This window comes from Myotis brandtii, unplaced genomic scaffold, assembly GCF_000412655.1.
Source record: "Myotis brandtii unplaced genomic scaffold, ASM41265v1 scaffold525, whole genome shotgun sequence".
Taxonomy (NCBI): domain Eukaryota; kingdom Metazoa; phylum Chordata; class Mammalia; order Chiroptera; family Vespertilionidae; genus Myotis; species Myotis brandtii.
The window spans coordinates 254,911-262,585 of NW_005369915.1; positions in this window are offsets into that span (position 1 = coordinate 254,911).

The following is a 7,675-nucleotide window of genomic DNA, read 5'->3' on the forward strand; positions in this document are numbered from 1 at the left end:
GGGTGGCATCGCAACCTCCCGATCCGCCCTGCTCTGTGCATGACAGGGGGTGGCACCCCAACTCCCCAATCGGCCCTGCTCTGAGCCCGACCAGGGGCTGCACCTAGGAATTGGGCCTGCCCTCTGCCACTCGGGAGCAGGCCTAAGCCAGCAGGTCGTTATCTCCCGAGGGGTCCCATACTGCGAGAGGGCACAGGCCGGGCTGAGGAACCCCCTCTCCCCACCGAGTGCACAAATTTTTGTGCACTGGGCCTCTAGTATACGTATATATATAATCACTTTTATAACTGACTATTTCTTGGTTTTATTCATGCTTGTACAAATGTATCTGAATTTATCCTATTATCAATAAAAATGTTCTTAATTTATGTCAAGTAGTATGTTGATCTTTGAAAGCTGGGCATAGAAAACCTAATGATGAGTCATGATTCAGAGAGACCCCAACAACTGAACACATTGGAAACTGAATTACAGCATGGTCTTTGTAATTTCGTTTTACTGTAAGTACTTTGGAACATCTAAAAGTTTTAGAAAATTTCATAAAGTTTCATTATTAAAATAATAATGATGAATCTAGCCAATACATAACATAATATCAAGAGTAAAAAGATAAGAAAATTGAAGGTAATTTCTGACCTAAATTCAGGATTCATCTATTAGCAAAATAGGATTCTCTCTCATCACTGATGTTTGTACCTCTCTCTCCTTTTCCCTTCCTCTCTGAAATCAATAAAAATATGTTTAAGTATTTTTGAACAAAAGTAATAAGCATACAAGTCTGTACATGGTGTTAAAGTATTATGCACTCCTTGCAACCACGTTTAGATGGCCTTTCACTATCTTCTTACCTCGTTTTCTTCCCTGCTTAACCATTTCTGGTCTTTGCCAATATCTTGAAAACTAGCATAACATTTTTTTTATTATTTTACTCTTCCATTAGAGTGAACCTGTTCTTTCTCTAAGGATCTATGTATTTACGTGCATGGAGATAAAATACATTCCATATAATTTGGTCTAATTAGCTAAACTTCTTACCCAAAAGTAATCCAGGGAATACCATGTACTAGTAACAAAATATGGTAAAAGAAAGTCATTGTCCTGGATTAGGTTTCCTGGGAAACAAACTCTGAATTGGAGATCCTTATGATGGAGTTTTGCTAGCTCTAGTCTCAGGTTCAATGCCTCACATCATGAGGACAAGTTGGCCTATGATGTAGTCACAATAAAGACTTTAGCTGGTCCCCTGGGACACACTGAAGCTGAGATGACACTTCAGAGGTTTCCCAAATTGAGACAAGGAAGTCATGTTTTCATACTCGAGGGATGAGAGCTTGTCTCTGGGTGAGGTGGTCATTTTCAGTGGATGCAAGTGAGTTCATAGCCAAGAACTACCGTCCAACCACCCTCCCAAAAGCTAAAGGAGTAAAACCTTTAGAAACAAAGGCATATCTGGGCAGCACAGCACCCACACAGGCAGTATGCCTAAAATGATCATCTGGATATAAAATTGATATATAATTAAAATTACAGAAAAATTCAAAGTTTATAGTTATTCATCATTTGAAAAGTGTGAGCAAACAGCATTGTCCCCTAAACAGAGTTTATGTTTTTCACCTTCTTTTATTTTCTGGACCCTATTCTTCCTTCTTAGTAATCTATCTCTCTTTCTCTCCCTTTATTTTTCTGGTACCCATTTTGCTCATATTTTCTCCCTGAATTCATAGACTCTTCTTCTTCATATCCCAAAGTATCTTGTTTTCTCTAATATCTTGATTTTAACTATCAACCTTGAAGTAAATAATTCTGTTTAAATAAGACAGGTGATATAACATGTATTATTAACAATTGAATATTCTTTACAATATTAGTTATAAAATAACCCTTCTCAAGGCAATTTCCTGTAAAATGATTGGCTTCCATCCCCATCCATGTCTACTGAACCCCTAAGTGTACCATATCTGACAATCTATGCTAGGAAAGGCACCCGCCTAGTGATTACTTTCCCAAGCTCATATGTACCTACTATCCTATGATTTTACAGATAGAGCTGTAGGAGCTTAAGCCAGTTTTCTAAAACTTTAGAACTTTCTGTAATGTCTTGACTTTTGGTCAGTGTCCCCATGGCTATCACATAAGCAGTCTTTGATAAATATATATTGTTATGAGTAGAAAAAGAGATGAGAAGTCAACAAAGAATATGACACTCAGTAATGGAATACCAGTCAACAAAGTCACCAGAAAAGTAGTTATTTTGTGGTCAGGGATTAGAAGATATGCATCATTATAAAATTTGCAATGTATAAAATCTATTTTAAAAGCTAGTTGAAAGTTACATCTTTTGGGTTATAGGTACACTTAGGAGCAATTGAGAATTTCCAGGGAAGATCATTGAGCTCCTGCCCATCACTTATGACACTTCTGACAATTCTTGGGACAAATAAAATAAGTAAATTAGGTAGGAAATGGGAAACAATAACTGATCTAGTCATTCCTTTTAGAGGTATTCTTCTAAGAAAGTGAGCAATAGAGCATATCTCTGGTCATGTAAATAGGACTGGATAATTTTAATAATGAATTTAGTAGTTTTACACCATTTGGTTGCCTAAGACTACATCAGTTAAGTCTTGTACTACCTCTGAGCTTGTTTCGTAGCTGAAAAATGAGGTGCTTATACTATGTTTTCTGAAGTCTCCCTAAGCACTAACATTCTCTCAATCTATGACTACCCCTTGCTCATTTCTATGGGCATCATTTCTCATATGTTTTCTTGCTTTTTTTATACACACACTTTAATTTCCCAGTTTATCATACAGTACTTTTGGCAACCTTACACATGCTTCTGGGTACATTTTCTCATATGTGAAGCATATTTGTGGCTAAAATACCAGAATTATACTTTTAAGAATATCTATATGTTTAACTTCTAAACTATTAATACCTTGGATTCTGAAATGCTGATTCAAACCCTACAATGGCATATAACTTGCAAATATTGTATTAACTTCCCATAATCAAAGTACTTGAGATCTGAAACACTTCTGGCTCTAAGAAATTTACCTAAGTATTATGAGCCTGAATATATATTTAACAAAATAGATGAAGATATTACTGTTCTTATGACATAGATATGGCTTTTAATTAGAAGGGCTTTTGCTGCTTTTCATGGGTTTGGCAGAATATGACTTTCAATAAACAAGACCTTCTATTGCTCCATTGGCTAAATCAATCCTTCCATAACCTCCTGTTAGTTACTGTCTTAATGCTTGGCTAGCTAATCAGAGACCCCGACTTACTATTCTTCCACTGTATAAACACTATCTTCTTATCTTTCACTTTCCCACTAAACTACACAGTTAATTCTTAACTTGAAAGCAAACACTTGGATAGAGTTTGCAAAGACTCTAATAGCTTAAGATAGTTCTGAGTTTTAGGCTTTGGATCTTTTTTTCCTTGTTGCTACTATCCTTCAGAATTTTTTCTGCTTCTCAGTCCAGTGAAATTCCCAGTTTGAGTGCCAGCATTAATTTCTGTAGCCAGATCCCAGTGAGTGCAGAAAGGCTATTTATTGTTACCGAGCAGCAAAGCTTGGAACCGGAGAAATGTTCCCCAGTCCTCCAAGCTTCCTACAAACTTTCATCTTCCAGAGTGCACCTTTTGACATAAATAGTTGTGCTAAAATTATGAAGCGTTTCTGAATAAATCTGCGGTATATTTTTTAAGAATAATTCTCCCAAACTAGCCCATGAGGAGAAATAGAGCAAACCAACAAGACAGCCACTGGAAAGGATGAACTGAAATACAATTGGAAATTATTGTTTCACTGCAGGGAATTTCATAATTAATTCTCCAGATTATTGCTGTAATTTGTCAAGTTTTAACATGTTCCAGAAAAAAGCTATTTTAAATTATAAGATATTTTAAGATAAGTGGCTATTGTATTTTTTAAAACTCCCAAATGCTGTTTGATTGCATTGTATGAAACCATGCAAATAACATTCCCATTACTGCATAGGATCCCATAGCTTTCTGAAAACTTAAATGCTTTAAAATCTTCCAACACATTACAAGTCTCCTGTCTTTTCTCCTCTGTAGGAGTAAAGAAAGGGAGAAGAGAATATGGAAGTTTCTAAAGAACTGAATACTGTCTTACTACACATTGATTCCTCCTCAGAGTCACAGCTTTTGGGACTTCCATTTCTATGAGTATGTAGAGCAGATTAGAAAAGGTATCTGAACTGTGGAGTCAGATTGATTTGGGTTCCAATCTCAATACCTAGAGTTGTAACTTCAGAAAAGGTGAGAGTTTCCTCACGTGTATAAGGGGGGGTAATGGTACCTCCATCACAATGTGACTATGACTGATAAATGAGCTTATGCCCAGGAAACACACATTTTGTTGGAGTACCTCAGTAAATACTGCTGTACTTTTCCAGTAAGTGGGAAGAGAAGCCCTATCTGAGCTATGTGACCCACGCTCTGAGGTTTGAAAAAAAAGTTTTAACTCTTTTTTTAAAATATATTTTTGTTGATTCAGAAAGGAAGGAAGAAGGAGAGATAGAAACATCAGTGATGAGAGAGAATCACTGAATCAGAGAAGAATATAAAGTCATTTCTCTTAAGTATTTTAGAGTCCATTAGAAAGTATGTATATTAAAAAACATGAATATCCTAAAAATATGTGTTATGTTAAAGATAAACTGTAATTAAAGTAATTTTTAGTTTCTAGGCTTACAGGCTCATATTAGAATTATTAGTATTGATGGGTATATTAGAAATCTTATATTTGAAAAATAAAGGATGCCTCTTTTGGTGATTGATAACTTTCCATCTTTGCTCAGATCCTATTTCTCCTCCTCTTTCTCCTCCTCCTCGTCCTCCTCCTCGTCCTCCTCATCTTCCTCCTCCTCCATCTCCTCCTTCTCTTCCTCTTCCTCCTCCTCCTACTCCTCTTCCTCCTTCTTCTTTTTCATTTCCTAACAATGGGTGCATTCTAGATAATTTTGACCCCTTGTGTATTTGAAACTGCTTTGGTCTCTGAATTCATTTTTTAAATTAAATTTATTGGTGTGATACTTGTTAACAGGATCATATAGGTTTCAAGTGTACATTTCAATGATACCTGATCAGTACATTGCATTGTGAGTCCAATACCCAAAGTCAGATCATCTTCTGTCACCATATATTTGGCCCCCTTTACCTGTACTACCTACACCCCTCTTCCCTCTGGTAACCTGCATACTGTTGTCAGTGTCTATGAGTTGCAGTTTTATATCCCCCATATGAATGAAATCATATGGTTCTTAGATTTTACTGACCGACTTATTTTGCTTACCATGATATTCTCAAGATCTATCCATGTTGTCACAAATGGCAGTATTTCATCTTTTCTTGGGCTTATAACCCAGATGAATCCAAACCATCCTCTGAATTTCTTATTGAGAGTTTGGCTAGGTATAGAATGCTAGAGTGAAAATGTTTCCTCCTTACTAAGAAGACATTGCTCGCTCACCAACTAGATTCAGTGTTGCTGTTAAGTCCTCCAACTTTCTGCTAATTCTTTGTGTATAAATAATTTTGATCTTTTCATTTATCACCTGTCTTGAAATTTCACACTCAGATAAATAGGCTTGGGTTTTTATTCTCTGTCAATTTCTCTAGTTCCATGAATAAGGAAGTCATATTAGTTAATTGGTATTTATCAGTTAGATAAAACAGCACTACAGCAAATCTCAGAACCAGAATATTAAGCAGGCAACAGTATCTTATAAATTTTAATAATAAAATTTTTGATTACTCATTTTAATCTTTTGTTAATAATGGGTTTTTTATGCTAACGATGCTTTCTCTTGTATTCATACTAAAGTTTTAGGGTACTAACATTAATAACCTTATAGTTTTATCATGCAAGATACCATCTTTTGAGACTCAGCTCCTAAACTGTGACTTTCTAGTACATAAAGTCTCCCACATGTGTTTTATAATATCTGAAAGTGCTTCAACTCCAAATGGGAGGGACAAATGGAGTGTGCATGCATGCATGTGATTGTACGTACCTATACATGTATGAAACAAATATTATGCAAATAGTGAGAATTAGAAAAAAACACCTCCTTATCATAAGTCTTAGTAGTCCATACTATTTTAAACAGAAAAATGTCCAGAACTGGAATGAATCACAGCGACTTACTACTTTAAAAAATTACATTAGTTTTAAATAATAGCATGCAATTGGCATTTTTGGTTGAGATACAACTGTAATCATTATTGAAGGATCATATTCTGGTGCCCCTACAACTTAACATCCATCACTGCTTTTTCATAAAACCTGCAAGCATGTGTCTTAAAGCACTACATGTAAACTTTAGCCTGGGCTGTATTTTTTTGAATTATTTTCACCTATGATAAGGTGGAGAAATACATATTCTTAAATTGCTTTAAAACAAACTATATAAGTACAATGGAATATTTTTTGCCTATTTCTCCTTATCAAATATCTTGTGACTTGTATTTTAAAACAGGCCAGCTAGGAGTGAGTCTATGATATAAGTTATCATAATTGTTTTTTATCTTTTTTGAACAAATTTCTGAATGTTATTTATTCTATATCTAAAAAGAACCAAAGCCTCCATCTTCTAGATAGTGAATGCTTCCTCTGTCATTTTGCTAATCTCTAGGTGTAAAATGATAGATTTTAACTGGAGCTCAGAGGAAACAATCTTGAGAGGAAGTGCACAGTGCTCTAGTTAATGGAAATATTTTTCACAAAAAAAATAAGAAGAACATAAAACACATTCTGGGTATGAGTCCACAACAATGGGTTCTGTTGAATGACTGTAGGCAACTAAAAAATCAATGAAATGATCAAATCCTTGTAAGTGGAGAAGTTCCTAATACAAGACCATGCAGAGAACTTGTCACCTTGATATATGTGCCTTAGTGTAAGTTGAAAGACAGTAAAGATTTCATTTCAATACAGAGTTTAATCTTCTGTGGACCAGGGGGTGACATTATTAGAAGAATATATAGTATTAACCACTTGGTATTTTAAAAGGTTTTTATTAAAATACTGGTCTTGCCCAGTCAGTGTGGCTCAGTGGTTGAGCATCGACCTATGAACCAGAAGGTCAACGTTTTAATTCCTGGTCAGGGCACATGGCTGGGTTGTAGTCTTGGTCCCCAGTGGGGGGTGGAGGGATGGGGGGCATGCAGGAGGCAGCCAATCAATGATTCTTGATGTCACATGCTGAAAAGGTGCCTTCTAAGGGGCAGGGTGAGCAAACCATCGGGAGGGAGATCACCTCTGTGCACCATGGAACCCGGTGCTGCAGAAACTGCACACGCAATCAGGCAAGGTGCTGGGGAAGCTGCCCCTTTGGTAGGAGCGGGGCCCTGGGTGCGCTGCAATAAAAATACTGGTCTTTTTTCCTCATATTATTTTATTTCATTTTTATATGGTCTCCTTTAAAAAGAAAACATTTCTTATTTAATGCTTTTTTTCTTTTAAATCTTTATAGTTGAAAGTATTACATATGTCCCTTTCTTTCCCCCACTGACCTCTTCTAGCCCGCCCCTGCCCACAGCCCCAGGCCTTCACCACCCCATTGTCTGTGTCTATGGGTTATGCATGTATGCATACAAGTTCTTTAGTTGATCTCTTCCCACCCACCCCACCCCC